The sequence below is a fragment of the Stomoxys calcitrans genome, chromosome 2 (assembly GCF_963082655.1).
Source record: "Stomoxys calcitrans chromosome 2, idStoCalc2.1, whole genome shotgun sequence".
NCBI classification, from domain to species: domain Eukaryota; kingdom Metazoa; phylum Arthropoda; class Insecta; order Diptera; family Muscidae; genus Stomoxys; species Stomoxys calcitrans.
The window spans coordinates 42,872,025-42,884,579 of NC_081553.1; the positions used below are offsets into that span (position 1 = coordinate 42,872,025).

The 12,555-nt window shown below is 39.4% G+C and overlaps 1 protein-coding gene across 1 annotated transcript in view; it reads left to right on the forward strand.

The window, feature by feature from the left end:
* Positions 1–11,623: 11,623 nt before the first annotated feature.
* LOC106085376 (uncharacterized) overlaps positions 11,624–12,555 on the forward strand; it is a 69,699-nt gene continuing 68,767 nt past the window's right edge. The window contains exon 1 of the mRNA XM_059362883.1: positions 11,624–11,664. The gene's annotated coding sequence lies outside the window, so the exon portion shown is untranslated. The remainder of the gene's footprint in view (positions 11,665–12,555) is intronic.

Sequence of the window (12,555 nt, forward strand, 5' to 3'; positions counted from 1 at the left end):
TAACACAACTCACTGTTCCAAATTTCAGCAAAATCGGATAATAAATGTGGCTTTTATGGGCCTATAACCCCAAATCGGCCGATCGGTCTATATGGCAGCTATATCCAAATCTGGACCGATCTAGGCCAAATTGACGAAAGATATCGAAGAGCCTAACACAACTCACTATCCCAAATTTCAGCAAAATCGGATAATAAATGTGGCTTTTATGGGCCTAAGACCCTAAATCGGAGGATCGGTCTATATGGCAGCTATATCCAAATCTAGACCAATCTGGTCCAAATTGACGGAGGATGTCGAAGGGCCTAACACAACTCACTGTTCCAAATTGCACCAAAATCGGATAATAATTGTGGTTTTTATGGGCCTAAGACCCTAAATCGGAGGATCGGTCTATATGGCAGCTATATTCAAATCTTGACCGATCTGGGACGACGGGACAAATTGACGGAGGCTGTGGAAAAGCCTAACACAACTCACTGTCTCAAATTTCAGCGAAATCGGATAATAAATGTGGCTTTTATGGGCCTAAGACCCCATATCGGTCGATCGGTCTATATGACAGCTATATGCATATCTGGACCGATCTGGCCCAAATTGATTTAAGGATGTCGAAGGGCCTAACACAACTCAGTATCCCAAATTTCAGCAAAATCGGATAATAAATGTGGCTTTTAAGGGCCTAAGACCCCAAATCGGCCGATCGGTCTATATGGGAGCTATATCAAGATATAGTCCGATATAGCTCATCTTCGAACTTAACCTGCTTATGGACAAAAAGAGAATCTGTTCAAAGTTTCAGCTTAATATCTCTATTTTTAAAGACTGTAGCGTGATTTCAACAGACAGACGGATGGACATGTCTAGATCGTCTTCGATTTTTACTTTTTTACTTTATAGGGTCGGAAATGGATATTTCGATGTGTTGCAAATGGAAAGACAAAATGAACATACCCTCATCCTTCGGTGGTGGGTATAAAAAAGATTCACTAGAATTAAAATCACAAGATTGAATTGTATAATGAGGGTAAACTATGTATGTCCCAATTTTTGCATAGAGTGAAAACAAAAGACTTAAGACACAAACTTGATTTTATTAAACATTTTTTTATCAATTATTTTCGCTTGCATTTTTAGGTTTTTTTGCGGTTGTTGGGGATGGGTTTAATTAAATAATCATACATTTAATGGCAGCATGGCTATTTTAGACGTTTTTGATACCAGCTAGAGGTTTTTTAATACCACCCAGAGGTTTTCACTACCAGCTTTGGTTGAATGTTTTAACTTCCGCACATGTAACTCTCATAATTTCAAAAGCCTAATAATCTTTTTAATAGTCTTAAAGCATGGTCTCTTTGCAATATCAAGATTTGACCCTATAAGCATACATTTTTTATCATTTTGACATTCTATGCCACTCCACTCATGTTTCTCCGTCTCATAGTGGTTCTATTGGGTTGCCCAAAAATTAATTGCGGATTTTTTAAAAGAAAGTAAATGCATTTTTATTAAAACTTTGAATGAACTTTAATCAAATATTCTTTTTTTACACTTTTTTTCTAAAGCAAGCTTAAAGTAACAGCTGATAACTGACAGAAGAAAGAATGCAATTACAGAGTCACAAGCTGTGAAAATATTTGTCAACGCCAACTTTATGAAAAATCCGCAATTACTTTTTGGGCAACCCATAAATCGAGAACCCTGGTAATAACTCAATTAGTTTTTGTAATAACCCTGCAGCTTGCAAAAACAATTCTCTTTTTTTTGCTAGAGGGAGCTACAAAACGTCTAAACCAAATGGTTTTACTGGGCACAATACAATCCTAATACATTTTGAAATATATTTCAAAGAAGATCAAAATTTTGTTTCATCGATTTGTTAACCGATTTTGAACTTCTTTTCTAAGCTTTAAAAGCCTATGCCAGTTTAGGTAGGCAAATTAAAAATGAGAAGAAAAAAACTTAAAGGAATTGTATTTATGACCCCACATCCACAATACTGCTCCTATTCCGCTATAGGCGATATTTACTAATCAATTCCTTCTTTTGACCTTAGAATCCTCAATTTTTACCCACTATGGCTAGAATTACTTTAAAATACTCTTAAGATAGCAACACCCGTAAGTCAATAACCGATAGCCAGATTTATTTTCAACATGTTACATGTTATTGAACTTGAAACGTTTGCTTGTGTGCCATTGTTACGTTTCATCAAAACAAAATGTTTTCCTAAAAATTTCATAATAACAAAAAACTATTCAAAATTTGCTAAAAATATCTTCATTAAGTGTTTAATTGTAATTTTCTATACTCATCATAGTTTTCGCAACAACTTTAACTATGATGATTTATTAAAAGGTCGTAAATGCCCTCTAGCTTTCCGACTCACATGACACTGAATATCATGTCTTCCTTTTTAACTATCCAACTTTCTGTCTGTTGGCCAACTTTAAATGAAGTGCTGGAACATCTGTTTAGTACGAAAAAAAGGCTACCAAATAAACTAAGACCTGACTTTAAAACAAAAATGCCAATGATTTCTCTTCTAGCAGTACACGAGACATATCAATGAATGTGAGTATTTTTGCAAAAACTTAAAAGAAAAAAAAAAACACACAGAGTAGGAAAAAAATCTGCACATTGGCAATGCGCAATGGGTTTGCATACAACACACAAAGAAACATCAATGATGTATGGAATACTAATGGGGCATTGTAACTTCAAGTCGAGAAAATCATAGAAGGTGTTTGGAAGGAGTAGCACACAAAATTTTTGGGGGAGGGAAAGAATTCATTTTTAATCCAAACTTGGCCATAAAGCAAGGTGGCGGCTAACTGTGACTGCTTGTTGATGGTGGCAACAAGTGCTGTTGTTGACTTTCCACAAATGCCTCAACATTCAAACGCCAATAACCTGCAAACACCAAACGCTATATGACAGCCAATTTAATGTATGTTCGTTGGTTAGTTCGTTCCAAGATGAGCTCAAATGCACCAAGAGATGGGGTTTTTTCAAATTCGTTTTATTTTAGCTTTGCAAAGAAGAAGAAGAGAACACCAACCATAAAAGAGCAACATTTAAAGGCAGCAAATATAGGTTAATAGCCTGGTTCTTTTTCATCGACTCCCATGCTGTACTGACGCTGCAGCACTGCCAGAGTGCAATGAAAACCATTGAATTGTGTATTGAAAATCAAATGCTGCAACAGTTGATCATCGCTATGCTTTTAGCGGTTTAAAGAAGAAGAGGAAGTTTTTGAGAAGAATTGATTGCACCAGCTTTGCAGTCATAGAAAACAAAACTCATCTTTGTGTTGAAAATTTGTTTGAAGAGGAAACAACTAAGGAAGGGGTTTATTTTTCTTGAGATGAAAGGGAAGAGACGGACTTGTAACGAATCTTGAACAACATTTACCATTCATAGTTAAGCAAACACATATGGCCAATTATTAGTAAATGTTGTGCTTAAATCGAGGCAATACACTGAAAAGAAAGAGTTATTGGTGGCACTTAAGTGGCTTGGAAGTTAAAGGACGACCTATAGGAAAGTTTTACAAAAAGCACATAAAATTCGGAAAAATACATGAAATCTTTATTTGAATCCATATTGCGGTCCTTATAAGATTTGAAGATTATTTCATGTACATGCTGACCGTCTATGGAGGCCATCGTAGCGCAGAAGTTAGCATGTCCGCCTATGACGCTGAACGCCTGGATTCGAATCCTGGATTACCAGAAAAAAATTTCAACGGTGGTTTTCCCCTCCTAATGCTGGCAACATTTGTGAGGTACTATGCCATGTAAAACTTCTCTCCAAAGAGGTGTCGCATTGCTGCACGCCGTTCGGACTCGACTATAAAAAGGAGGCCCCATTAGCATTGAGCTTAAAACTTGAGAAGTTTTCCCCTGTTCCTTAGTGGAATTTTCATGGGCAAAATTTGCAATTTTTTGCTGACCGTCTATCCGCTTAGTCCAATTTTGGCATACTCTTGCCAATATATCGGCCGGTATCTTACAAATTAATGCTTCAATGTTTTCTTCCAATGCTTCAATTGAAACGGGCTTGTCTGTATAGACATGAGATTTAACATAGCCCCACAAAAAAATAGTCCAAAGGCGTTTAATCGCACGATCTATGCGGCTAATTGGCCGGTCCCGAATGTAAAATGAAATGTTCACCAAACTCATCTCTAAATAAGTCCATTGTTACTCGTGCTGTGTGGCATGTGGCACCGTCTTGTTGAAACCACATGTCGTGCAAGTCAAGCTTTTGTATTTTGAGCAAAAAAGTTGGATTACAATTCGCATCATCTTTGAAGAAGTACGGTCCAATGATGCCACCAGCCCATAAACCGCACCAAACGGTGACTCTTTCTGGATGCATTGGTACCTCTTGAAATGCTTCTGGCTGATCTTCACCCCAAAATCGAAAATTCTGCTTATTTACATACCCATTGAGTCAAAAATTCGCTTCGTCGTAAAATGGAAGAAGCGCTCGATGAACTTTCTTCATAAAATTCAATAATTGAATTGAAAGACAATTCATGGTTAAACTATAGACTACACTGAAGATGTTTGAAAGTGAAACAAAACACGAAAGGTGCGTTAGCTGTTTAAACCAGTGTTGCCAAAAAGATAATAGCTAAAAAATCACCCTTTGTAACAGAAATCATGAAAAATTTTTAGATAAATCGAATGAAAATTGCGCCCTCTAGAGGCTCAAGTAGGTAATGCGAGAAAAATCGATCGGGTCAAATGGCACAATGCAACCATTCACCTAATTACTAATCCGGGAAGACAGACAGAGAGAAGAGTCAACGAGGTCAAGATCAGACAGGCGGAAGGAAAGACAAACTGATGGAAAAACAGACGGGGGGATATACAGATAAAAAGAATGATTGATGAACGGATGGACAAACGGACGGAAGGACAGACGAACGGAAGGACAGACGAATGGAAGGATAGACGGACGGAAGGACAGACGGACGGAAGGACAGATAGGCGGAATGACATATGAACGGAAGGACTGATGGACGGAAGGACTGATGGACGGAAGGACTGATGGACGGAAGGACTGATGGACGGAAGGACTGATGGACGGAAGGACTGATGGACGGAAGGACTGATGGACGGAAGGACTGATGGACGGAAGGACTGGTGGACGGAAGGACTGATGGACGGAAGGACTGATGGACAGAAGCACTGATGGACGGAAGCACTGATGGACGGAAAGACAAACTGGCGGAAGAAAAGACGGGCGGAAATACTGATGAACATAATGATTGATGGATGGAAGAACAGATGACAGAAGGACGAAAGTACCAACGGTCGGAAAGACCGACGGATGGAAGGACAGCTTGACGTAAGGACCGACGGACTGAAGGACAGACAAACAGAAGGACAGATGTACGGAAGGACAGATGTACGTAAGGACAGATGTATGGAAGGACAGATGTACGGAAGGACAGATGTATGGAAAGACAAACTGGCGGAAACCAGACGGGCGGAAATACCGTTGAACAGAATGATTGATGGATGGAAGAACAGATGAACCTAAGGACGAAAGTACCAACGGACGGAAGGACAGACGGATGGATGGGCAGACTGACGTAAGAGCCGACGGACTGAAGGACAGAAAAACAGAAGGACGGAAGTACAGATGTACGGAAGGACAGATGGGCGAAAGGACAGATGTACGGAAGGACAGATGTAGGGAAGGACAGATGTACGGAAGGACAGATGTATGGAAGGACAGATGTACGGATGGACAGATGTACGAAAGGACAGATGTACGGAAGGACAGTTGTACGGAAGGACATATAGACAGATGAACAGAATGATTGATGGATGGAGGAACAGATGAACGGAAGAACAGACGGACGGAAAGACAAACTGACGGAAGAACAGACTGACGTAAGTACCGACGGACTGAAAGACAGACAAACATAAGGACAGATGTACGGAAGGACCTATGGACGGGAGTACAGTTGGACGAAAGATCAATTAGACGAAAGGATCGACGAGCAGGCAGACAAATGAACCAACGAACAGATGGACTGAGGGACAGATGGACGGAAGTGCAGATGGACGGAAGTGCAGATGTACAGAAGTGCAGATGGACGGATGTGCAGATGGACGGAAGTGCAGATGGACGGAAGTGCAGATGGACGGAAGTGCAGATGGACGGAAGTGCAGATGGACGGAAGTGCAGATGGACGGAAGTGCAGATGGACGGAAGTGCAGATGGACGGAAGTGCAGATGGACGGAAGTGCAGATGGACGGAAGTGCAGATGGACGGAAGTGCAGATGGACGGAAGTGCAGATGGACGGAAGTGCAGATGGACGGAAGTGCAGATGGACGGAAGTGCAGATGGACGGAAGTGCAGATGGACGGAAGTGCAGATGGACGGAAGTGCAGATGGACGGAAGTGCAGATGGACGGAAGTGGAAATGGACGGAAGGACAGATGGACGGAAGTGGAAATGGACGGAAGGACAGACGGAAGGAAAGACAGAGGGATGGAAGTACACAAGGAAGGAAAGGCAGACGGATGAAAGACAGACCGAAGGACAAATGGACGGATGGACACATGAACGCTAGGACAGTCGTATGGATGCAGCCATATCGAGGATCTCATATTGCAATGTTATCGACATTTGTTTCTTTATATATCGAATATACGGAAGTGGACCGAATTTCCTCTAGAGACATTTTTCGTTTTTTCGAAACACATATCTTAGAATGTGGATTATAATCCTTTGGCTTACCTTGCTTAATCTGACCTCATTATTTGACATAACTTCCGCACAAAAAACTTTTTTTTTTTTTTAAATTAAAATTTTCGAAAACAAAACTCCAATTTTCTCTCAGTGTACACTTATGATCATAATATATTAGTTTGTAGCCTATTACTGCTCCTGCTCAGATGCCTGTTAACATATTCGAGGAAAGCCGCATTCTTACATCATTGGCTTTATTAGATTAATTTTAAATTCATCTTTTTGTCTTCAGTTTTGTTTTTTTTACTTCTTGCCAAGTGCAGCCTCCAATGTCCTCGTTATTCAAAAATATTGGTTTTGCTAAAGTGAAAGACAATATTGTTGTTGCATTTCTTTTTTGCAAATTTATAAACAACAATTATAACATGTTCCGTCCGACAAACATATCTTAGTTGGTGTTCGCTTTGTTTCTACCTTGTCTTGTGTCAGCAAAATTGTGGATTGCTTGTTTTCCTTAATTTCTTGGTGTCAGTGATCAGCGAGTTGAAAGAATGGCACCACGGTTCTGGCGATTGAAGGTGGCTGAATTGAATGACGTTGTTGAATGTTGTCCTCATCCTTGTGGCATTGTGGCCATTGATTGTCTCTTAGCCATAATGATTCGTATGTAGTGGTAAAGTGGGGCCTGTTTTTAGCCCCCCCTCCCCCCCCCAGCACATAATATTATACAGTTATGTTACAACTCTACTTTGCCTCAAATTCATCTTCGCCGTTTGTGTTGCAAACAATCAACAACGGCAACGGTGGCATTGGAATTGGGTCTTTCATTCCATTAAATCTGTCTGTCGGTTAAAGTAGCCGGTGTATTATGTGAGCTTTCCATGCCATTTGGTATTGTTATTACCGCCTGGTGTCATGGTTTGAGTTTTTTCGTTGTCTTCTTCTTCTCAATACATCTCCCATGGTTGCTGTGTGTCTTGTACATGGTTATGCATAAATTATGGCAAAAATAGAACGTTTTTTAACATACAAACCAATTGAGACGGGCTGAAGGCTTCTTTGAAATGGTTTAGTTGCCAGACGAAGTAGAAAATGTATGCATACATACAACATATTATTATAAATTTAATTATATTCCATAGCAATTGCGTAATCAATGGAAATTATTTTAATGACAAGATAACCAATTATACTTAACAAAAAATTTAAACAATCGAAGAGGGTAAGTAAGGTAAGCAGCAACCAATTAAAAAGGCATTAAGTTTGGCCGGGCCGAAATTATGGACCGATTTGGCCCATTTACAATCTTAACCGACCTACACTAATAGGAAGTATTTGTGTCAAGTTTCAAGAGTCTAGCTTTACTCCTTTGAAAGTTAGACTGCTTTCGACAGACCAGTATACGGATAGACGGACAGACGGACGGACATGGCTAGACCGACTTAAAATGTCATTATGATGAGGATTATATATCCTTTATGGGATCTTTGAGGAATATTTCGAGTCGGGTTCATATCGGGTTCATATTTTAAAAGCTTTATCCAAATATTGGGTTGCCCAAAAAGTAATTGCGGATTTTTCATATAGTCGGCGTTGACAAATTTTTTCACAGCTTGTGACTCTGTAATTGCATTCTTTCTTCTGTCAGTTATCAGCTGTTACTTTTAGCTTGCTTTAGAAAAAAAGTGTAAAGTTCATTCTAAGCTTTATTAAAAATGCATTTACTTTCATTTAAAAAATCCGCAATTACTTTTTGGGCAACCCTATCAGCCAATGGAAGCTACATTGAACACGGATGTCGAAGATCTTTGCTTAGGTCACGGTGCCAAATTTCAATGAAATCGGGTAAGAAACGCTGTTTTCATGGGTCCAAGATCTAAAATCCGGAAATCGGTGTATATGGTAATGTTTCGGAATATAAATAATATAAACCGATCGGAACCATATAAGGCAGGGATCTCGAGACATTTCAGCGGAATCGGATAATAAATGCGCACTTTATGGGCCTGAGACCCTAATCTAGGACATCAGTCTATATGCAAATTTGCCCATGATCATTCCATTAAGGAACTGGGGCAAACTTCTCACAAATCAATGAGTACTGCCCGATTCAATTTTAAGCACAATGATCGGTCTATGTGGCCTGATTGTCATCCTTGAAGCTACTTGACCGGGTTCAACGGAGAGTGATAGTGTTGATTGGGGAAAGTAGGGTATCCAACTCTATTGCTTCCCTTGAACGTCGCCGGAATGTGGGTAGCGTTGTATTGCCGTATCGTTTTTTTCGTGGCATGTGTTCCAGGCATATTCGTCTTCTTACCCCAGACGTTAGGATGTTCACCAGGAATGCAAAACTTGCCAGGAATTCACACCCGTTTGTAATTGATTGGCCCGTCGACCGAACCATGCATTAGCGAGAAAATTCATGGAATCGCTTTCCGGCTAATGTCTTTCCCACCGACATTGACGTTCAGCAATTCAAGACTAATATCAATAAACACTACTCTCTCTTTCCCCCCTCCAACCCTTAACTTTCCTAATTGCTAACGCAATGCACTGCATATATAGGGGACATCCCCCTGCGTGTTCGTTAAGTGACAAAAAAAAACAATTAAAAGCGTGCTAAGTTCGCCCGGGCCGAATCTTATATACCCTCCACCATGGATCGCATTTGTCGAGTTCTTTTTCCGGCATCTCTTCTTAGGCAAAACAGGATATAAGAAAAGATTTGCTCTGCTATTAGAGCGATATCAAGATATGGTCCGGTTTGGACCACAATTAAATTATATGTTGGAGACCTGTGTAAAATGTCAGCCAATTCGAATAAGAATTGCGCCCTTTGGGGGCTCAAGAAGTAAAATTGAGAGATCGATTTATATGGGAGCTGTATTGGGCTATAGACCGATTCAGATCATAATAAACACGTATGTTGATGGTCATGAGAGAATCCGTCGTACAAAATTTCAGGCAAATCGGATAATAATTGCGACCTCTACAGGCTCAAGAAGTCAAGACCCAAGATCGGATTATATGACAGCTATATCAGGTTATGGACCGATTTGAATCATACTCGGCACAATTGTTGGATATCATAACAAAACACGTCGTGCAAAATTTCATTCCAATCGGATAAGCATTGCGCACCCTAGATACTCAAGAAGTCAAGACCCAAGATCGGTTTATATGACAGCTATATCAGGTTATGAACCGATTTAAACCATACTTGGCACAGTTGTTGGATATCATAACAAAACACGTCGTGCTAAAATTCATTTAAATCGGATAAGAATTGCGCCCTCTAGAGGCTCAATAAATCAAGACCCCAGATCGGTTTATATGACAGCTATATCAGGTTATGAATCGATTTGAACCATACTCGGCACAGTTGTTGGATATCATAGCAAAACACGTCGTACCAAAATTCATTGAAATCGGATAAGAATTGCGCCCTCTAGAGGCTCAAGAAGTCAAGACCCAAGATCGGTTTATATGACAGCTATATCAGGTTATCATCCGATTTGAACCATACTTGGCACAATTGTAGAACATCGTAACGAAACACGTCGTGCAAAATTTCATTCCAATCGGATAAGAATTGCACTCCCTAGAGGCTCAAGAAGTCAAGACCCAAGATCGGTTTATATGACAGCTATATCAGGTTATGAACCGATTGGAACCATACTTGGCACAATTGTAGGACATCATAACAAAACACGTCGTGCCAAAATTCATTTAAATCGGATAAGAATTGCGCCCTCTAGAGGCTCAAGAAGTCAAGACCCAAGATCGGTTTACATGGCAGCTATATCAAAACATGAACCGAAATGGCCCATTTACAATACCAACCGACCTACACTAATAAGAAGTATTTGTGCAAAATTTCAAGCGGCTAGCTTTACTCCTTCGGAAATTAGCGTGCTTTCGACAGACAGACGGACGGACATGGTTAGATCGAAATAAAATATCACGACGATCAAGAATATATATACTCTATGGGGTCTCAGACGAATATTTCGAGTAGTTACAAACAGAATGACGAAATTACTATACCCCCATCCTATGGTGGAGGGTATTGAAATCCATACTCGAATAGAATGTCGAAGAGCCTAACGCAACACAATTTTGTCATATTACCGGGAAATTGGAGAATAAATGCGCCTTCTATTGACCCAAGACTTGTAATCGGAATATTTTTCTACATAGCACCCATATTCAAATATGGAAAGATCAGTGCCTTATTGAACAGGGATATCGAAGAGCCCTCACTGCACCTCTCTGTGCCAAAATTCAGCGAATTTTGTTAATAAAAGCGCCTGTTTTGGTCCCAAGAACTGTTTTCGGAAATCGGTCTACATGGCAGCTACATCCAGATAAAGCCCCATCTTGACCATACTTGGCACGAATGTCGGAAACTCTAATGCAAGACATTGTTCTGAATTTCACAGAAATCGGATAATAATGTGCCTTAAATAGGTCTAAATACTGGGACTTTATCAAGATATAGCCCCATATAGCCCATCTTCGAACTTAACCTGCCTATAGACAAAAATAAAAAGATTGTGGCAAAGTTTCAGCTAATTGTCGGCATTTTTAAAGATATGTAGAGTGATTTCAACAGACATATGGTTAGAACGTCTTAGATTTAAGCGATGATCTCAAATATATATACTTTATAGGTCAGGAAATCGATATTTCGTTGTGTTGCACAGGGAATGAATAAACCCCCAGTTGGGTGACCAACACCAGTGAACCTCTTCCATATGCTCCTCAGCATGTTATTTATTGTTAGTTATCATTAAGTTTCTAACTTTTATTATTTGCCAAAAAAAAACTATGACCTATGATTTGGTTCATCATTTGTAGCCATCATTACTAACTTTCCAATGTTCTTTTCATTTCATTTCAGAATACGAGTACAATACCATAAGCATTGCAAACATTAAAGGTAAGAAAGTTTTTTTTTTTTTTTTTGAAATATTACCGCCGAAAGTATGTCCCTCAATAATCATTAATCACTTTGTAAATTTTATCTGGCAACAAGGCCATTCGTTGGTATTTGAAGGCGAAAAGAAAACCGAACTCACGTGTCGCTAAAGGAAAGTGTCTGCGGCCGGTACAAAGCTTAGCCCAGTGCATAAAATTGGGATCTACATTTTTATTCGTAACACAGAACCCCAATAACATGAATTTCTCTTTTGGCTAATTGTATTTAATTAAACTTTCAACGCTAGACGCGATAAATAAATCGCACAACTTAGACGAAACACCGATATCAAGCAAAAGAGACAATGTGACATTGGGGACATAATCTAGAAAATTTAATTGAACCACAATAACAAATGAAATCAAGAAAAGAAACAAACGTAAACAAACAACAGCACTACAAACATGGCCAACTGAATTCTAGACATTTCGTGTCTACCACTGGCTCACGCAAAGTTTCAAGGTAAACGTCGTTTTCAAAACCCAAAACCCATGCAAAAGAAAATTCACTGCGAATACGCGACTAGGTTGGGGTATAGAAAAAGAAAGTGTCAACTCATGTTGCCAGCAAAAACATGGCACACGTGAGTGAATAAAAATCTAAGCGCAGAGAGAGAGACAATGTCATTCAGAACAAAACTAGAAAATCCTCTTCACAAACCAAAACTCATACACAAAAGAAAAATACCTGACAATAAGAATTCATTTTTTCTATGTCTTGACAATTGAAGGCAAAAGAATGTCTTTTTTTTCTTTTCATCGTAAAAAACAAACTTGTTAATAAGAATATAAAGCGTGACTAACTGAAACACTTTTGCGATTCTAAAAGGGAAATTTGTCTTGCAACAATTTT